We start from the raw sequence: 20,757 nt of genomic DNA, 5'->3' as shown, positions 1-20,757 counted from the left end.
TTCAGTATTGCTGGAGTCACTCAGCAGGGACGATTTCCAAAGCTATCCACGCCCATGGAAAGGGGGGGCGAGTGGGGAGGGGAGACAGGAGCACTGGGGGCAATGCCAGCTCCAAATACGCAAGACAGTGTACATTTTGCAACACATTAAACATTGGGTGATCTCCTTGTTTTCAGATGTTCACTGCACGTGGCTTTATTAGAAACCTTCTGCTCCAGTCTAGACACAGCCATGGAGTCTGATGACCTGTGGGAGGGAGCAAGGGCCAGAATTCCCGCTTTGTCGCCCCAGGCCTCTACCTTAATCCCCTTCTTAACTTTCCATCTGCTACTGGATCCTTGCAGCAGAACCACAAGCCGCCAGCCCCTGCCCAGCTACCCCCCTGGCGCGCAGCAGCCGCCGCTGCAACCCCTTCCCGCGGGACCGGGAGGGCTGGGCGGGGGTGCGGTGGGGGCGGAGCTCGACGTCCTGCTGCCGCTGCTGCTGCCGCTGCTGCTGCTGCTGCTGCCGCCGGCTGCGAGGCTGCCTCCCCTTCCTCGGATGCTCCGGCCGGGCGGCGCTGCCCTGCGTGGACAGATGGGCGCGCCCCGGGCCTGACGGATGAGCAGTCGGGCACGTGAACTCCCACCTCCAGTTTAGCCCTGTGCCCAGCGGCGGCGGCGGTGGCTGCAGCCCCGCGGTGGGGCGGCCCCCGCGGTCTCTGCTCGGCTCCTGCGCGCCGCCTCTGCTCTTTGCATAGTAATTTCAGTTCCTGCGAGCACCCAGCTCGCTCCCGGAACAGGTCTGAAAGGGACCGCCGCTCCCGAGCACGCCGGAGCCATCCGTGTGGCGCTGAGAGCCGCTGCTTGGGATATGCGACGGGCAGCCCCCGCCACAGCGCAGGCAGTGGCCCCGCCGCGCTGGGGAGAGCCGGGCGACAGCAGGTAGGCGACCGGCGGCCGCGGGCGGAGACGCCCCCACGCTGCCTCTGCCTGGCGTCCCACCCTGGGGGACAGGAGCTTGGCGGTGTGCTCGCTACTGCTGGGGGTGGATTCGGTCCCGCATTTTGCCCGGTGATTTTTGCCTGTTGCTCTTGTCCCCATCCCATCCTGCGCTCCCGCAGGGACCATCTTTCTCGCAGGTGATGAATTTCTCTGCAAGGTCATTGCTCCCTTAGGCTCTGGCTTTGAAGGTAAATGGAAAAAGAGCCTGCTGTTCTTGTTCTTGGGCAGGGGATTTATAATCCATCGGGTCTGCACACTGTGAATATCCAAATAGGGGTGTGTGTGTGTGTGTGTTTGGCAATACTAGGTTGACATTTTTCTCATTTTCCTACGCTTATTCCCTTTAAGGTCAAAACATTATAGTTATATATAATATATATGCATTTGTGTGGGTATATACATGTTTACATGTATATAGTTTTTTCTTGAACTAGACCTAGAGAGAAGGGCGAGCAGAGGTTGATAAAGGAAAATCATTGTAGAGACCTGTTCGGTGTCTAGACGTGAACTTTGGAACCACATTAAATCAGGGTAGAGACTAGAGACTATAAACGGTTCTTTGGAGATAGATTTTAGAAAAGCTCTGAAGAACACCGTCAACCAATACACACAACAGATCTTCATGCTATCCAGGCAGATCTAAAAGACATCGGCAAAATTTCAGACACAACAATGGACAGTGAAGGGGGCAGGGAGGGGTACTTAGACACCGGAAAGTGAACTGGGGTGGTGGGAAGACAGCAAGTCCCTGTCAGGTTTAGAGGGCCCTCTGAAGGGGCATGGGGAGAAATCTCTGCCTGGGGTGTAGGCGGTTCAAGGTTAAGATGATGTGAATGTTCAGAAAGCAGCAGACGTGGTGGGGAAAAGGCAAGGAGGTTTGGAGGGGGATAGGAGAAACGGAGCTCTGAGGGTCACCAAGAAGCAACCACCATTAGTTAAGGTATCTTCTTCCTGTTAGAGCAATACCTTGGATATGCTCCATCTAAATATTTTTCACAACACATTTGTTAAAGATCCCTTGGTCCATGTTTTCATTTTGTTTCTGCAAGGAATCTGGGTCATGGTGGAACTGGAAGAAACTGAAGTGTTTGCACCACCAGCAAGATTTGGAGAGCCAGTTGATGAAGGCTTAGCTTCATGAAATATTTACACATCTCTTGCGTGGGCTTTTGTTTGCTCTTGTTGGTGCTGCTGCATATTTTACTTTGACAATGCTTTGAGTGTACTTCTCCTGAATGTGCTTATTTTCCAGTTATAAACTATTCTTTCTTTCCCATTGTTCACCATTGGCCTGCCCTAACAACTGTGAGAATAAAGACACATGAGTCACAGCATAAGGAAGAAAATCTTTTTCTGTTGCTATCTGCAAATGGCAGGAGTTTGTATTAGAGAATCTTCTTTTGAAATAGAATTACGAAGAACATTTTTCAAGTTTTCATGTACGTTTAATGGGGAGAATGGGTTGTTGATTCATAAACGGAAGAAAAAACTAGTAATTGCCGTTGCAAGTCTAGATGTTATATCATTGGGATTTATTTTGGAAACAGAGCAAAGGAACTCATAGAGATCCGTGTAGAGTGTGCTGTGGCGTGGTGAGTCTTCACTTAATCACTAACTAGACTGTTATGAAAATGATGAGGACAGAATTGCAAGCACACAGCTTCATATGGGAAGTGGAGGACTGAAGCGTGCTGTGAATCAGATCACTCTCAATCGAAGGTCAGGTGGGTTCCAACAAGCTGTTTGGAAATTTGGGTCTTTGGTAAATTGCCTCAGTACGCCTGCCCAGCACGTCTATTTATTTGTCCCTGCAACACTTCCTTGATAGTGCCTCAAATATACTTGAAAGAATATTGTCAGATACAGCTATCCTTTACTGTGTGAATTTCCAGTCACAAAATCTGCAGCTTTGGGGAATCACAAAATCATAAAGGATTGGCCTCAGAGAGTCAGGACACAGTCCCAGTCTCAGCTCACACTTGAGCTCTTTCAGTGGCGGCTGTTTCTGCTCTGTACGCACTTGTTCGCTGATTCATTCATGCATTCAACATACGTTTATCTCGAACTAGATGTGGTCCCAGATTGTGGAGAAGAGGGAACGAGACAATCTCAGCCTGCAGAACTTGGGAGGGAGGGATGGCAGCTCGTTCAATGCTATGGCAGGGTGAGTACGGGTGCTGTGGGAGCCAGGTCGTAGAGGGGGAAAGGACAAGGAGAGTTTCCAGGGACCTGAAGGATGAGGTGAACCAGCCTGGTAAAGAGGAGAAAGAAGGGCAGTCCCGACACAGAGACCCAGGAAGAACAAGAAGCTCTAGGTGGTTGAAAAACAGTGTGAGCAGATAAAGATGGAAAGATGAGGGTGGGGTAGGAAGTGGAATCCTTCCTCAGACTGAAGTCCAGCAGGGCTGCTAACTCGTCTGGTCAGCAGAACATTCGATCTGGATAAGTGAGGTGAGTGCATTTGTGTTGAGGCTCTATGTTGTTCACATTACCCAAGTTTATGTCCCTCAAATATCTGCAAGCCATATTAACCTTAATTGACAGTAGCCTGATTAAAAGGGAGACGTGTCCTTGAGAAAGTCATAGTTCTCTGTGCCTCGGTTTCTTCATCCACAAAATGCCTGCCATCTACTTTGCCTATTGTGAAAATAAAAAAGAGTTAGGGAATGGAGATTTGAGTCTCATAGAAATGCAGGGAATCTTATCCTTATGTCAACAGTGCTCAGTGTAAAAGGATGGAAAGTACTGTATATTCCACGCATTTAATTGTCCCAGAGGACTCCAAAAGGCAAAGATATGACAGTATGAAAAAAGTGAAGAAAAAAGTAATTCAGCAGCACAGGCTAAGGAGAGCCCCAAGGCCACATACAATTTTAAAAGTATTTTTTAAGTGAGGGAAATATATACAGCAATCCCATAGTAATCAATAAGTGCCCTTCTAAAACTAGTCACAGCCCACTGTGAAGTCAGTGTACCGGGTCTGATAGCTTTTTTTTTTTTTTTTGAGGAAGATTGGCCCTGAGCTAACATCTGTTGCCAATCCTCCTCTTTTTCTTTTTTGTTTTTCTCCCCAAAGCCCCAGTACATGGTTATATATCCTAGTTGTAGGTCCTTCTAGTTCTTCTATGTGGGACACCACCTCAGCATGGCTTGACGAGTGGTGAGTAGGTCTGTGCAGGATCCAAACCAGCGAACTCTGGGCCATTGAAGCGGAATGCGCGAACTTAACCACTACGCCACCAGGCCAGCCCCAATAGCATTTTTATTTTTGAAAAGTTATTAGAGTAAAGCAGAATATAAGGGTAAATAAGCATTGTTCATTGAACTTTTTAATTTAGTGTATGTTTATAGGTATATATGCACTGGACTATAATGTAAAGCATATATCTTATTATGCATCATATTCCAAAAGTCTGAAATCTACTGCTTTAAGTGATAGAAAGAAGAGATGCTTCCAGTTTTAAAGACTCCAAGAGTTAACTAAGAAATCTGATACACAAGCATTTATGCAATATTCTCAATAGCAGAATTGCCTGGAGAAAGGCAAGACCTTATGACTTACCAGTAAATTCATGGCAGTAAAGTCGGAAGAGGAGGAGATCCTTAGGGACTGAATTAATCTAGAAAGGCTTCAAGGAAGAGGTGGTACTTGAGCTAGTTTATGAAAGATGAATGGCTCTGGGTGGGCACTGAGGAAGGAGTGGTGATGTAGAAGGAGGAAGTGAAGAATAAGGTGAGGTAATGTGAGGTTTATTTAAGAATCATTTAGAAAAGAAAAAATGAATATCAAGTTGGGGGGAGAGAATTACAGCAGAATTTCTGTTTAGATTGAAATATTACTCAAGAGTTGCTGTTCATTTTCTATATCAGATTTCTTTTCCTAATACTCCTACTTTAAGAAAATCTAGACAAAATGGCCATAATGTCATAAATCTGTCATCTCCTGCCGTCTTTTTATTTCTTTTGAAATAATCTACTGTCTAGGCCTTGTTTCAATTGAATTGGATGGCTGAACTATTGAAATTATGTGATATACCACATTGTGGCATGATTATTTCATTTCTAAGAACACAGTACAGTCTTTGGCACAGAGGGGCAAGGGTGATCGAGTGATTGTCGTAAGTTGAGCGAACCGTTCTGTTCTCTTCAACAAGTCCTTTCTTGAGTGCCTCATAAGTGCAAAGCCCTGTGAAGATGAAGCAGACCACGTGGTGCTCGTAAACCCAAAAGGAAGGGCAGAATCTGCTAGATTTTCTTTTTCACTTGCTCTATGACTTGTCCATCATTTAGTTAAATATTTAAGTATGTTTGTATGCATTTCAAGAAATTAATGTCAGAGTGTTTTTGCTGTAGCCCAGTAGTTAATTTGAGGAGATAAAATCAGAGAAGAAAGTCTTTACTTGTGTTTCTGAAAACTTTTAGTGGGCTTCTTTTGGCTCTTGCTGCCTTTCCTATAGAATAAAACAATGTTGTGACATTGATACCCTTTTGGATAGAGCTATACCTTTAACCAGAAGAACAATGCCAGTTAAAATAGAGACTTGTGTGCTTAAATTAGTTGATTTGGAGTGCCGTCAAATATGGAAATTCATTTTTATATAAAGATGTCATGGACTCCTCTTTCGTCTTCCTTCTCCACATAAGAATGTTTAGATTAGTGATAATCAAACTTTTTTGCATGGCAGTCAAGTCTGGAATAATAAAAACATTTAGAGGTTGCATTTGAATTGAAAAGACATTTGTTGAATTTCATGGGGGAAAGTGTATATACTCTTATGATTTAGATGACTTACTGTCTTGAATGCCAGGGAGAACATTTTTCACAGCTTTTTAGCTGGGCAGATTGGAGTTGGCGACACAGTAACAGCTTTCTAATTTTTCATGCCTGTAATTAGATTGTCGGCTTTGTTTTGAAGCCAGCAGCATAATTGGGGGCTCAAATTATTATTACCAGCCAATAATAACTGATCCTTAGCTAGGAGGTTAAATGCTGTGACCTATTGAATCTGAGTTCAAGTCTGGAGGTGGGGCTTAGAAGTCTGTGTTTTATAACGGTCCCAAGAGGATTCCAATAGCCAGATTTGGACATCACTGTTTAGTCCTGCCTTTATTTACAGGGAAATAAAAAGGTTACAGATGAGTCCTAGACAAGTTAATAACTTGTCCTAACTCACTGTTGGAACTGAGGCTATAATCTAGAACTCCTCTTTCTAATTCTCCACCGATTCTCAGCTAAAGGGAGGAAGGACAGGGCCTGAAGGGAGGTCTGGGCATCTCCTGAGTGAGGGGCGAATGGAATCAAATTACTCAGTCAGCCCTTCCTCCAAAATTGGGAGTCATGCAGTGAGCTTTCTAAATGACAGTGCAGTGATCTCTGTCCCCAGGGTCTGATGTGGCAGAAAAATTGTGGGGATCAGCTGTGTGATCTGAGGCAAGGCGCTTTTTTGGCCTTACACATCAGATTCAATTAAAAAATGTTTATTCCTGGGTCCTAAACCCAATGGATACCCAAGCCACCCCCAGGAAGATTGCTTTAGTCAGTAGTCACAGCCTGTCACACGTGCAGAACCAAGAAAACCCTGGAAAAAACTCGAGGCTGGAGAGTAAAAATCCACACAGTCCCAGGTGCCCACAGGGACCTCAGCGCTGCTGCTAATTTGGTGATGGACAGCTGGACAGGGAGCTCCAGGGCTCCTTAAAAATCACATTGCATCCACTGATTGTCTGGAGAGAAAGGGGTTGCGGAGAATCCTTTTTTTAAAGCCTGGATTGCAAAATGGTCCAGCAAAGTGGAAGATCTAGTTTAGGGAGAATAATCAAGATGTTTTAAGTGGGTAGATTCTTGATTGTTTTTTCAGGATATTGATTTCTAAATAGGCTGAAATTAAAATCACCATACTGTGTCTATGGGAGACTCTTCTCTTTCTTTATAACGTACAACTTTGAGTAAATGAAATGCTTAAGGGAGTTAAGTGCTTGTGTTCACTATATTTTCTGAGTAATCAGAGCATCTTTTTTTGTTTCAATTCTTGTTGACAATTTTTCTAAAATGTAATAGCCTGTGCCTATGTGTCTGCCTTAATAAGTACAATGTGGCAAATATGATCAGGATTCTGAATTTTGCATCACCTCTGGGTTTATACTCTGAATTATGGCTGTGTAGAACAGGGTGGCTGAGTATAATATAGAAATTTTTAGTTGTTTTTCTTCTTTTTTACTCTGTAATATGAATGTGCTTTCTCTTTTAACTTTTTAAAAAATTGTTGTTCAAAAATGCAAAAGATATCTGATTCATTGTGGTATTTGATTCCTTGTGGGTTCTACTTTGTTGGAGTTTGGTTTGCCTTTGCCATTACATCATTTTGGAATTCTTATTCCTTCATCCTAAATTAGTTTCACAATCCCCTTAAAACGTGGTTTAAAGCTCAATTATTTCAGCAAACCCTCTGTGATTCTTAAGACCTGTTTCTAACTACTATTTTATACACAGCATGAATTTTTAATTTATACTTAGTTATTTTGTTCTCCTGGAAAAATGCAGGTGAAAATGAAGTGACTAGAATTTTAATGCTAATAAGAATTTTAATGAGAGCTAAGGTTAATAAATGGATGTGCGTTTCCCCCTGCGTCTTTGAATGAGTAAAAATTGCTTATGATAAATGGGTGTGGAGGATTGGTCTTGTTTTCATGTTGAACATGTTCTGAAAGCAGTCAGAGAGCAGAAATCTGTCAACGCCAGGGTCAGGGGCTAAGCTCTGATTAAGTGAGTGAAAATGCTTGTGCAATCTCCTTCACATGGGGGATGATTTCTTGTCTAACCATTATAGATTCTCAGACTAGAAGAATGCTTTACCGTGAGCATCTGAGAGACCTGGTGCACTTCACTTAACCTGCCCAGACTTCAAGTTTGGGGATGTATGTACCAGATCAGAAATTGAAAACTGGCAGTCTGTGGGCCCAGCAGGAAGATCATGTTTTATTTGGCTTGCAGGTATTTATTTTTAATTAGGCCAATATTTAAAAATCGGATGATCTATTATAAAAAATTAAATACCAACCCACATTCTCTAGGCTGCAGCTGAATAACTATATGTGCTACCTCTTTATTACACTACAGTCCCCACTACTCCCTATTGTCTCTCTGACACTGAAGCTTCATATAAGTTGCTTATACTCAACAGCTTCACTTCATTGTGTTAGCTACCTAGAACCCATAAGTATTGAGTTTGTGAGGTCTGGCCTAGATGTTTTCTAAGTACCATTGAGCTCTCCAATGCTCTGACTGTACTCATGCAATTCATGTGATTCTACAAATGAGAGAGATTATTGTACTGCCTGTAGTTAACTCATACAAACTGAGTTGACCTGGTCTGTTAGTAAGAGAATAGTGGAATTTTTTGTTTGTTTCTTTGCTTGGTTGCTTTTTTGTTTTTCTTTTTTTTTCCAATTATTTTATTGAGGTAATAATGCTTATAACATTGTGTAATTTCAGGCATACATTATTATTTATCAGTTTCTATATAGACTACATCGTGCTTACCACCAATAGTCTAATTTTTATCCATCACCATACATATGTGCTGCTTTACCCCTTTCGCCCACCCCCCAACCCCCCTCCCCTGTGGTAACTGCTAATCTGTTCTCCTTATCCATGTGTTTGTGTACCTTCCACATATGAGTGAAATCATACAGTGTTGTCTTTCTCTGTCTGGCTTATTTCACTTAACCTCATACCTTCAAGGTCCATCCATGTTGCAAATGGGATGATTTTGTTTTTTTTATGGCTGAGTAGTATTCCATTGTATATGTATTCCACATCTTCTCTATCCATTCAGCAGTCAATGGGCACTTGGGTTGCTTCCATATCTTGGCTATTGTGAATAATGCTATGATGAACATAGGGATGCATAAATCTCTTTGAATTGTTGATTTCAGGTTCTTTGGATAACTACCCAGTAGTGGGAAAGCTGGATTGTATGGTATTTCTATTTTTAATTTTTTGAGAAATCTCCATTCTATTTTCCATAGTGGCTGCACGAGTTTGCATTCCCACCAGCAGTGTATGAGAGTTCCCTTTCCTCTACATCCTCTCCAACATTTGTTATTTTTTGTCTAGTTAATTATAGCTATTTGCTTGCTTGCTTTTTACTGTATCACATATGGCAAAAAAAAAAGAGTAGTTTTAACAATAATTTATTTATTCTTTAACTTGACCGATGATTACATTTTACATTGGATTGCTTTATGTATTTTTAAATGCACCATATCTTTATTTTATGTACAGCTCTTTAGGTGTACACCAAACATGCATAGCCTCCTAAAAGCCCAAAGCATATCTCAAGTTTTCAAGTAATAGTGCATTCCATTTAGTAGGCCTGGCAGTGGAGAATAAACTGTCAGGGGAAGTATTGACTCATACCCAGTGTGTGGCTGTGTCTGTACAGCTGAGAAATGCTCATCTAGCGACAGCAGTTGGCTATGCTTTCCGCCCATCGCTGAAGCTCCTCAGATCACAGCACAGTCTGGCCACTTGATTGTGTGCAACTGCTGGTGATGTCACTAAAAATGAGGTGACTGTGTCAGGGTTGATTTATTCGGGTTGTAAATAAAGACAAATGCCCTTCTGAGACAATAAGATGGAAAACGCAGGCAGATCTCTAGAGTAGAGGAAGCTCCTAAGAGCTCTCTGTAATCTCTCGTTCTTTCTCAACTTCTGCTGCCACTTTCCGTCCTCATGCACACTTCGCTGCATACCACCCCCACCTCGTGCCTCCTACTTCACTTCTAAAAACATCCTCGCATCTAATTATTAATCCTAAAGTGTCGATGCTTCAGCAGCTTAACTCCAAGAAGACAGTGCTGAGAATAGTATCAGTGGAAGCCACCGGAGGACACCGTGCGACATTGACTCTATGCTTTCTTTGGACAGATGCATCTCCTTGTAGAACGATGTCCAGGTCTTTAAGGATGAGGCGTCATGTCACCCGAAATGTATCGATAATATATAATAGGCCATAGGTGTTAGAATTCTTTAGGATAAAGTTAATTTTTTCTTAATGATTTTAAACAACATAAATTTAGTTACACTGAAACTTTTATGCTGTCTTATGAAGAAACTATTCTCCTATTCCCTTGGTGGTTATTTTGATGTTTAAAATTGTAATGATGGGTTTTTAAAAGATCGTCCCTCTGGGGTTTGTGGCTTTTGAGTGGTGAGTCTAAGTCTCGGGGAAGGATGATGAAAGTTACTAACCTGAGCTGGATTGGATGGAGGCTACATCAGTACTTCTCCTTTGCAAACCAAATAAAAGCATTCCTCAAACTGGAAACAGGAATTTATCTAGGAGATGAAGTATAGAATGTGAAAGGGGGTTGGCAGGAGGCCCTGATTTAAGGAAGATGGATGCTTGGATCATTGAATAAATTTGTATTCAGCACTTGATATATCTGTTAGACCCTGTGATATGTGCTAGGGATTCAAAGTTGAATAAAATTATTTGAGAGTCTGAACTCTCAAATAACTCCCAAACTGCTGGACTAGATAAACTTATTAATAACTATGGTTCAGTAAAGTTAAAGCGGGCTCTTTTCCTGGTCAGGATCTCCAGGAATTCCCCTGGCAGCCTAACGACCAGGCCCCTTTTCTGTCCCCCAAGCACCCCTTGTACCTCTCTCTTCCTTCCTGAGGCTCTAGCAATTCAGCTGGACTTCCGCTCCTCTTCACAGCTCCACACCTGCTCCCCACACCTGGCTTCCTTTCTTCCCAGGCGGGCCAACTTGAAAATGAGAGGAAACCTTTCCCACACTACACTTCCTTAATGGCATCGAAAATAAAAACACAGACACATGTATTTTCTGCTTTATTCTGCTAAAAACAACTAAGAAATAGAGAATAGCAAGAGTGACCAAGATGGGGCAGCTCTAAGATGGAAAAATCTTCTAAGTTTCTGCTGGTGGCAAGTCCGTACGCTATAGGAAGCTTCCTCCTCATGAGTAGATCAGAACCTCAATGTAACTTCATCCCCTGTCTTTTTTTCTGTTCAAGAAAATATCTACATATGCAAATAAGGTGAATGAGAGTAACTTTATTACAGAAATTACTTTATTATCGAGATTAGCAAAAGTGACATTAGAGAAAACTGCTCTAAATTATTCTTCTAATAAATCGTTTGCTGTCATTGGTACTTGATCGTTGCTCATAAATGATTTGTGATACGCTAGTGTATTTTAATATGGTTTAAAGGCCACTGTTTAGATTATTGCTTGGACTCTCAGGGATCACCTCCACCCTTGAGGGATGACCTTGAATGAGATCATTATTGGGTAATGTTCCCAGTTCAGGGTGCTGAAAATACCCGGCTGTTTTCATAGCTGCTCCGTGAAATACCACACGCCCTCGTGCTGTCTGTTTTTTCTATGGCAGTTCTCAGCACTCTTCCCTGGTCGTCCTCTCCAGGGTTAGGACCCTGGAAGTTCAAGTGGTAATTCATGTCTCGGGAATGCCTGGTGAATGATTCCATTTCTGTGTGTTCACCCTGCTGAGAGGAGAACTTCCTTGCCTTGCTGCCCAAAAGGTCATGGCACAGGGGAAGTAAGAAGGGGGAGTATCGAGATTACAGAACTGGTGATGATGATGATGATGATGATGATGATGGTGGTGGTGGTGGTGGTGGTGGTGGTGGTGGTGGTGGTGGTGGTGGTGATGATGATGGGAGGAGAACAAAAAAACCAACCGAGCACACGAGGCGAGAGGAAGTAAAGCGGGGCACAGGGGGAGCGAGAGACTAAAGGACTCACTCAGGGCACTGTGCCATCGTGGTTCTAGGGCATAAGAGAGTCCTGATCCACTTCTCTTTATCCGTCTACCTTCCACTGTGAGGAAATGGGTGATGGTGGACTCCAGATCTGCATAGTTAATGAACTCCAACTCTTTCAAAACTTCATTCTTTAGGCTTTTCTGCCAGTGGCGTCCTGCTAAAGCCATTTCTCATTCAAAGAAATCTATGAGGTTTGTACTATTATTTCCCCCATTTTAGAGATCAGGAAACAGATCAAATAACTTGCCCAAGGTCCCACAGATAGAAATCAGCTGAGCTGTGTGTGAATTAAGAGTCATCCAACTTCAAAGGCCACGTGCTTCCCCACTGTGCTACGCTGCAATATATTAACATCATTAATATTAATACTGTGAACACTCAGTCAAAATATGAGGAATAGAAAGGACTTTATAGACTGCTTTCTCCTATCTCAGACTGCATTTTGTGTTGCTTAAAAACCTAATGTGAACGCTTCTAAATCAGTGATGTCTTTTGTTTTGTTTTGTTTTGGTGAGGAAGATTAGCTCTGAGCTAACATCTGTTGCCAATCTTCCTCTTTTTGCCGAGGAAGATTGGCCCTGAGCTAACATCCGTGCCCATCCTCTATTTTGTATGTGGGTCACCTGCCACAGCATGGCTTGATAAGTGGTGGGTAGGTCCATGCCCAGGATCTGAACTTGAGAACCCCAGGCTGCCAAAGCAGAGCGCATGAACTTAACAACCACCGGGCCAGCCCCATAAGTCATTTTTTAAACAAACAGGATGAGTTAAAGGACAAACATTTTAGGTTAAAACTTTATAAATCATTGTATATGCAGTAAAATTAGAAAACAAAACTTTTTATTGAAATATCCAGATGACACATATGTTCAGCAAACAGTGTTTCTTTGTTTCTCAAAAGAAAAACTAAATACATCTCACATAGTCACGTGCACACACACGTGCGCGTGCACATATAACAAGAAAAACCAGGCATGTGTCTGGGTTTAGCCCTACCTGTGGACTTTGGACTTAGAAACTATTTATAGAACCAGTGTTTCCATGATTGATGTTTTAATCATAGACATTCATTTACTTATGAAAGTTGAACAATTCCTTATTATAGCATGCAGTTAAGTGTTCTAGTTGCAAATTGACGGCTAAAAAAGGATAATCTATGTACAGGAGGCCCATCTGAGACCGTTTCTTCTTAAAACTATCTTTCTAATAAGTTAATGGTATTTGACAGGAAGATGAATATGCATATCTCTGTCCATTTTGAAGATGAAACTCCGTTAATTGTTTTTAAAGCCATGACTTCTGCCTTAATTTTTTTTTTTTAGTCCTTTAATAAGCAATTGATTTATTTTCTAGTTAAAAAAAATTGATGGAAGTTACCTACAGGCATTAGTCTCATTGCTGGGCACTTGTTGTCAATCTGGCATGTCATCACCACTTTGTGTTGTGTCAAAATCTGCACTCTTTCTTCCAGAGGGTGGCACAGTAGAATGCACTGCTTTTCAAAAGTGCAGATTTCCATCAGTGACCTGTGAGACGATCTCAAGATAAAAATTTACTTTTTATTTTAATAGTTATGAATTTATTTTAATATAAAAATATGTTAACAAACTTAAAACTGTATTTTTAAAAATATGCTGTATGAAAAAATTTATTATTAGCACATCAAACTTGTGATTTTACAGATATCATTTCTTAAGACTAGGCTAATATTTTCAAGCAGTGGACCCGTTAAAGTCAATTGAATGCAAAATGTTAAGTAAAAAATAGCTTAGATAAGAAGCACATAAGGCAAAAATTATGAAAGAGGTACACAAATGTCACAATCTGTGAAAGTGGCCCAGGCGACATCAGGTTCTCTCTAGAAACGAGAAGCTTGGTCCAGAAATCCGTAAGATCAATTTTAGCTCTAATGCCTGATTTTTTTTTTTTAACAATCTTTCATTTTTTAAAAAAAATTCTTGGGCCTGTCTTCTAAATTTTAGGTCATTTCAGCCTTTTCTGGAACTTAGAGATCCCTTTCTTATCTCCCTGTCTCCATCACCACCAAGTGTTCATGCATTCATTCATTTACACGTGTACTCATGAAACAAACATCCTATGGAGAATTTAGGTACTAGGTAATGTGAGCATGCACAAAAGCTACAGAGTTCTACACTTCTGACTTCTGTGTTGAATGAGTATACGTGTTTGTGATTCCCATTGAAGTTAAAGCTCTGGACTTAATTTTTTCTTTGTACTTCCTGAACAACTAAGAGATCTTCAATGGAAAGTCCCTTCATTGATAAAAGCACATTATCAAGCTCATATGACAAATTTAAAACATGTTTTGTGCAAATCCTGAATGGGATTATACGTGAGAATGGACACAAGGGGTTTCTACATTTCATAGCTAGAAAGATCCAATTCTGGGGCCATTTTGAACACAAAGGGGAAAAATTAGTACTCTCATAGTTTTTGAGTAGAGGGGTAATGCATCCTTGGTCAGTTAGAAAGTTTTACAAGTCTGAGTCAAATGAGGAATTTTAACACTATCAGTCTTTTTTTAATCAGTTACATTGAGGGAGGAATTCAATTTCAGTGGCGTATATTGTTTTTCTATATAGTTTACCCTCAAACAAGTGGTTAAGGTGTAACTATTATTATGACTATTTTTCCTTGGGAATTTATTCTTGAGAAACATCACTAAAATGTTGCAAAGCACCTGAGTGTAATGAGTATAAATTGTCACAAGCAAGTATTTAATGTCAATAGAACTGTTTTACACTTGCCAACAATTCATAAGATTTTTCTATACCGGTGAAGAGGATATGGCTGTGGTTTCCTGCTGGAGTTTCTATATAATAATGAGAAAAGCATCAGAGGATGCAGTTGGTATGGTGTTTGCTCAGACACTGCTGCTCTGTTCTTTTTTGTAAAAACAGGAAGCTGAAATTTATTCTTTACAACTGATGTTTAGTAAGGACTTATCTGTGGCCACTATGGGAGGATGTAAAAATGAAAAGACACATCCCTGCATATAAAGACGATAAAATCTTAATATTAAGCAAAAGTAGAGGTTGAAGCATTCACGGCAGTATGTATCTACTTTCAATGTACATACATTGTGATAAAAGTTAATTAATTGAAATTCTTTTCAAAGTTTTAATTTCATGTTTTATCAGGAGTAGATATAACTTTTCAAGTGTCGTATTAAAACATATTTTGAAGAAACACCTCAGGTGGTTTTTAGCTCTAGTAATTGCACCAAAGTTCAAATTAGTTTGTTAGTTTTTCTCAGTTCTCTGGTCATGGACCAAACTCCCAATTCCCCAGCCCAGTAGTTTTGAGGGGAATTGGGCAAAAGAGCACATTCCAAGTCCCTTTCTCAAAAACAAGGTAAAATAAAATGACGTACTTAGGCTTAATAAATCAGTACTATTGCATTTGATGCTATCATAAATTTGAAAAAGAGAAAGTCATGCACAAAAAGAATATTTGTAACCAAGTACACATTCTGAATAGAAATGATTTAATGGAAGCCATATCAGTTAGGAAAGCAGAGCCACTATGGTGATATGGAATAATGGATTTATTATGAGTTTGAAAGCTGACACGATTGTGGAAGCTTATAAAGAAGTTTATGGGAAGTGGTTGCTTTTGCATCTGGTATTAGGCCTGCATTATCACAGGTTAGCAGAGCTGGCGGTTGGGAAGAAAAGCTGGATGTGAAATGGAGCCGAGCAAGGACTGAACCCATCCAGACAAACGGGAACCTGTGTGGGACTCCTGTTTCCTCCAACTTCAGTGACCTGGGAGAACTGGAGAAGGAGCGGCACTCTCCACGCAAAGCTGTCACGTACCTGGCACAGAAGCTGGAGGTGGGGTCTGGTGGGAAGCGAAGGACACAGCCTGGTGCTGCCTGACGTCCGGTGAGCCAGGAGATCAGTGTGCAGCACCTGTGGCACCACACTGCCCTTCCCAGCATAGTGACACTGCTGTTCACCTCTGCCTTCCAAATATCACATAAATTTGCCCTGTAGCCAAGTGTAATGAAGAAACATTTTGGGAAGGGAATTCTGGGAACGGATTTTTATCTGATAGATTGACAGCTAGTATAAAACCACCACAGAAGCTAGCCAATAGAAAGAGAAATGTCTAAGGTCAGAAAGTCTCTTGTTCTGCAAGCATCTTTTCTTTTTTTTTTTTTAAAGATTTTATTTATTTTTTCCCCCCAAAGCCCCAGTAGATAGTTGTATGTCATAGCTGCACATCCATCTAGTTGCTGTATGTGGGATGCGGCCTCAGCGTGGCCGGAGAAGCGGTGCGTCAGTGCGCGCCCGGGATCTGAACCCCGGGCCGCCAGCAGCGGAGCGCACGCACTTAACCGCTAAGCCACGGGGCCGGCCCCTGCAAGCATCTTTTCTGCTGAAGGACTCGGAATCCAGTCTGCTCATGGATTATGTGTAAGACATTTTCTTCTATAGACTTATACAAATTTTCTCCTATACACAACTCTAAGCTGTTGGTTTACTTCTGCTCAAAAACTAAAGTTTCAAAAGGAGTATCTATAAAAAAAGTTCCAAAATTCATGTCATTTAAGCAACTGAGCTCATCTCTTCAAAATATATATCATCTTGCAATATAAAAGTTAATGAGATTAACTTGGCACATGGCTGGGTGATGTAACGATGAACATATTTTCTGCCACAATAGATTCCAAACTCCATTTTTAGATTTCTGTAGGTGCTACAGAAGGTTCGTATAATGTAACGTTACAGAGAAGCAAAAACTCAGCTGGAAAGAAGTTGCATTCCCAGTGTTTTTTTTTATTTATTTATTTTTTCTTTTGAGACTCTTTTGCTTGTAAGGATGTATTCAGTGGTGCTGTATGAAGTGGTGAGCTTACCGATGGTGGAAGTATTCAACCAGCTGCTATAGCCTGAATTACTGCAGTGACTGGGAGCTTCTGACTGCGATGGCTACAGTGACTACAGAGCTTCTGAAACTCATTCCATTTTCGAGGTTCTTTGAGTGTTTATCAGTGACAACCTGTTTTTTCCCCCAACTCACTAGATAAATGATGTTTATAAGTGGGTCCTCCCGTAATTCTAACTTTTCTTCTCACCTAAAAAGCACATCGAAATGCAAGTAAGTGATCTATTTTGTAACATAAATTATTAAAAAAATACTCCATTATCTCTTACTTAAGTACTAGGAAGAAAAATCTTGTCTTTCATGTAAGCACAAGAAATCTGCTACTCAAATATTTCACTATCCCAACAATATTTTCTAATTTACCCCTTGGTAAAGCAAGAAAACAGAAATCTATAATTTAAATAAATACTCACAAAAGCAAATGAAAATAGAAATATCCATGAAAAGGGAGGAAAATGTATAGTTTTATTAAAATTTCTTTGGTATACAACAATTGATAAGATAAGGCAATGTTATATTACATTTTGGATGCATTAGTTATATCATTGTGTGTGTTGGTCCAATCTGATCATCTAGAAACATGTATTTAAATAGCATGTGTTATTTGCCTGTTGTTGCCAATCTCTGCACTCAGGTTGGGGTGGCACTGCATCGTATATACAAAGATGGTTAAGATTTGCTCCTTGCCCACAAAGGAGTCTGTAATCCAGTGGGAGAGATTATGCAAAGATCCAAGTGAAGGGAGAGGAGGAAGTGTGGAGTGTGAGCTTAAGATGGAAACAGAAATATTATGGTTCTAAAAAGATGAAATTTTAAAATTCTGTCCCACACTACACATCTAGAATGGCAAAGACAAAAAAAAAACAAAAAACAAAAAGCCGTGACAATACCAAGTGTTGGTAAGGATGTAAAGCAACTGGGGTTCCCATACGTTGGTAGTGGGGATACAATATGGTACGGCTACTATGGAAAATATTTTGGCAATTCTTATAAAGTTAAACATTCACTTACCATATGATCTGGCAATTCCACTCCTATTTACCTAAGTGAAATAAACACCTATTGTAACACAAAGACCTATTTATAGTGGCTTTACTCATAAGCGCCAAAAAAAGGAAATACCCCAAATATCCCTCAATTAGGGAATGAATAAACAAAAAGTGGCACATTTGTGTAATGGAATACTACTCAGCAATGAAGAACAAACTATTGATACACACAACAACACAGATGAATCTCAAATATATTATGCTGAATAAAGAAGCCAGACTGAAACGGCTATGCACTTTTATATTTATATGACGTTCTCATAAAAGCAAAACTAGGGGTAGAGAACAGAGTGGTTAAGAGTTGGGGAGAGTTTTACTACAAAGCAATAATCAATTCCCAAAGGAATTTCTTTGGGGGGTGATAGGACTGTTCTGTATCTTGATTATGGTGGTGGTCCTTCAACTACATATTTGTCAAAATTCACAGAATGGTACACCAAAAAGAGTAAATATAACTGTTTGTAAATTCTTTTATTATTAAAAAAAACTTCAGCCTAGAATCATGGTCCAGAGTATAGCATCCTCCTGGTTCTGGGGTGGGAAAAGCAGTCCATATGGAGAAAAAGCTAATCCTATTCTCTGTTTATTGACACAGAAAAATGTGCTAACTGTACAGATTTGTGCTTGGCTTTCCAGAAATCTTGAGTTAGTTTCTATCTCAAAACTCTCTTTAAATGGATGGGGGCAACTATCCTGGGACCCTGGATACTCTGACAGTTCTGTTGCCTAAAGTGATGTTATGTTAACCATTTGGTGGGTGGGTGTGAGAGAGTGTGAGCTTGCTGTGTCCTCTACTGTCTGTGTGTGAATGGGGCATGCCCCTCTCTCTCTCCAGTCTCATATTCACAGACTCTGGGAGAAATCGTTTATTCCACTATTATTTACTGAGGTTTTATTATATGAGAAGTGCTGTGTTGCATCCTGTGAGGGCTAAATATTGAGCTCCTTAGAGTCTATCAAAAATGGAGCTTACAACCCAGGATGAGAGATAAGCCATGTGACTCAATGACTAAAATTCAATCAGATGATGATAAATCCTGTAATAGGGGTTTCCTCGCTGCACTATGGCTGTTGAGAGGAGGAAGTCATCGCTTGCTGCCAGGAGTATCAGGAAAGGCTTATTTTGCAGAGATTATGGCATTTGTCTTGAACTTTAAGATTCCAGTAGATCCTAAGCTCTGAGAAATGGATCCTTTCTGTCTTATTCACTAATTTTTCCCCATACCTAGCCCAGTCCCTGGTACGCTATTGATTCAACAATGTTTTGGAATTAATGAATGAAAGAAAGAAAAGACAGATAGTATTTTAAAAGGCAGAGACTGCATTCCAAGGGTCCCTGGCCTGAGCAGAGGAATCAGGCAAATGCTTCAAGCGTGTTTGAGAAACTAGGAGTAGTTTGATGTGGCTGGAGTATAGGGGGCTCATGGGGAGCAATGCTCCCAAATTGTGTTGAAATCAAACTGGAGGGGGGTCTTCAGAGCCAGGTTAAGTAATCTGAACATTTTCAGTATAGGAAGCCACTGAAGGATTTGAAGCTGAAAATGTTGTGATCAGATCTGTGTTTTAAAATGATGTCATGTGACAGTGATTATGAGACAGTGACTGTTAGTGATTATATAAGCTGTATGGGAGCAAAGGAGAGAGACCGTGCCTGAGGCACCTGTACCTGCTCAAGCAGGGCTTGGAGAAGGCCGTTGTTGGAATCCTGCACCTGGAAGACAGAGTCAGAAGCCCTGGGATCAGGTCCTAACTCTACTTCTAAACTGTGGAGCAAATCACATACGTTTCTGAAGCCTCAGTCTTTGTATCTATGAGATTAATGTGGAAATTAGAAGACATAATATCTGAGGGAGCTTTGTATATTTTCAAGAGCTATATAAATGTGAGAAGTATTGTTATTTAAGTCCCAGTTATTGGAAAGCAAGTTGCAAATATTTCTGGTAGAGATGTAACAGGAATTGGAGAGTGCATGATTGATTATAGGGGGTGAGGGGGCGGAAGCTGTCAAGATGACTCCAGGATTTGCAGCCAGACCTGACTGGGAGAATGTTGGTGCCATTAACAGAAATAGAGATGTCAAGAGGGAAAGTTCTTTTTGGCAGAATGATGTCGAATCCTGGGTTGGAAGTTGAATTTGAGATGCAACATGCAGGTCAGGTATCTGGCCCACAGTTATAACATGGAGGAGACGGGCAGGTGGGGAGAAAGTGATGCCTGGAATTTCAACCATTAGATCAGCAACGTCAGATATTCTAAGTGGGGAAGAGAGTTCCCAGGACAGGAAAGAAGAGGACTGAAGAAGAGAATGCCTGGTAAAACCCAGACTTAGTGGTCAAAAAGGAATAAGTTTGGGGCCGCCGGCTGGCAGAGCGGTTAATTTCGCACGCTTGCTTCGGCGTCCCGGGGTTCGAAGGTTCGGATCCCCGGCGCGCACCGTCACATCGCTTGTCAGGCCATGCTGTGGTGGCGTCCCATATAAAGTAGAGGAAGATGGGCACAGATGTTAGCCCAGGGCCAGTGTTCCTCAGCAAAAAGAGGAGGATTGGTATCGGATGTTAGCTCAGGGCTGATCTTCCCCACCAAAAATCAAAAAAAAGGGAGGAATAAGTTTGATCTAAGGCTACAAAGCGACCACAGAAGTGGAAAGGAGAGTCAACAAAGGAGAGTGTCAGGGAGACGGGATCCGTGGTGAAAACCGTACCAGCAGTTCAAGACAGATGAGGAATAAAATTCAGTTTCCTCATTTTAAATTGAGAAAATAATACCTTCTTGGCTGGCTTGTGGTGGAGAGTAAATAAGAGACAATACTTAGTGCAATATCTTATATATCGTAGGCTTTAAATTGGAGCTATTAGTATTGTTATTGGAAATTAATGCTCATTTTCAATATCCTTTGGAAATTTTTAAAACTGTAACCCTGACCTTGTAAGTTTCGTGTGTGTGTGATGTTGCCTTTTTAAAAGATAAATCATAGGCTAAATATGCTGCATAATC

At 41.1% G+C, this 20,757-nt stretch overlaps 1 protein-coding gene across 1 annotated transcript in view; it reads left to right on the top strand.

Annotated features, from left to right (window-relative positions):
* The first annotated feature begins 543 nt into the window (after positions 1-543).
* GPRIN3 (GPRIN family member 3) overlaps positions 544-20,757 on the top strand; it is a 65,544-nt gene continuing 45,330 nt past the window's right edge. The window contains exon 1 of the mRNA XM_058547506.1: positions 544-923. The gene's annotated coding sequence lies outside the window, so the exon portion shown is untranslated. The remainder of the gene's footprint in view (positions 924-20,757) is intronic.

Source organism: Diceros bicornis, chromosome 8, assembly GCF_020826845.1.
Source record: "Diceros bicornis minor isolate mBicDic1 chromosome 8, mDicBic1.mat.cur, whole genome shotgun sequence".
Taxonomy (NCBI): domain Eukaryota; kingdom Metazoa; phylum Chordata; class Mammalia; order Perissodactyla; family Rhinocerotidae; genus Diceros; species Diceros bicornis.
The sequence above is the reverse complement of the archived record's forward strand: the minus strand, read 5'-3'. Positions and strand labels throughout refer to the sequence as shown.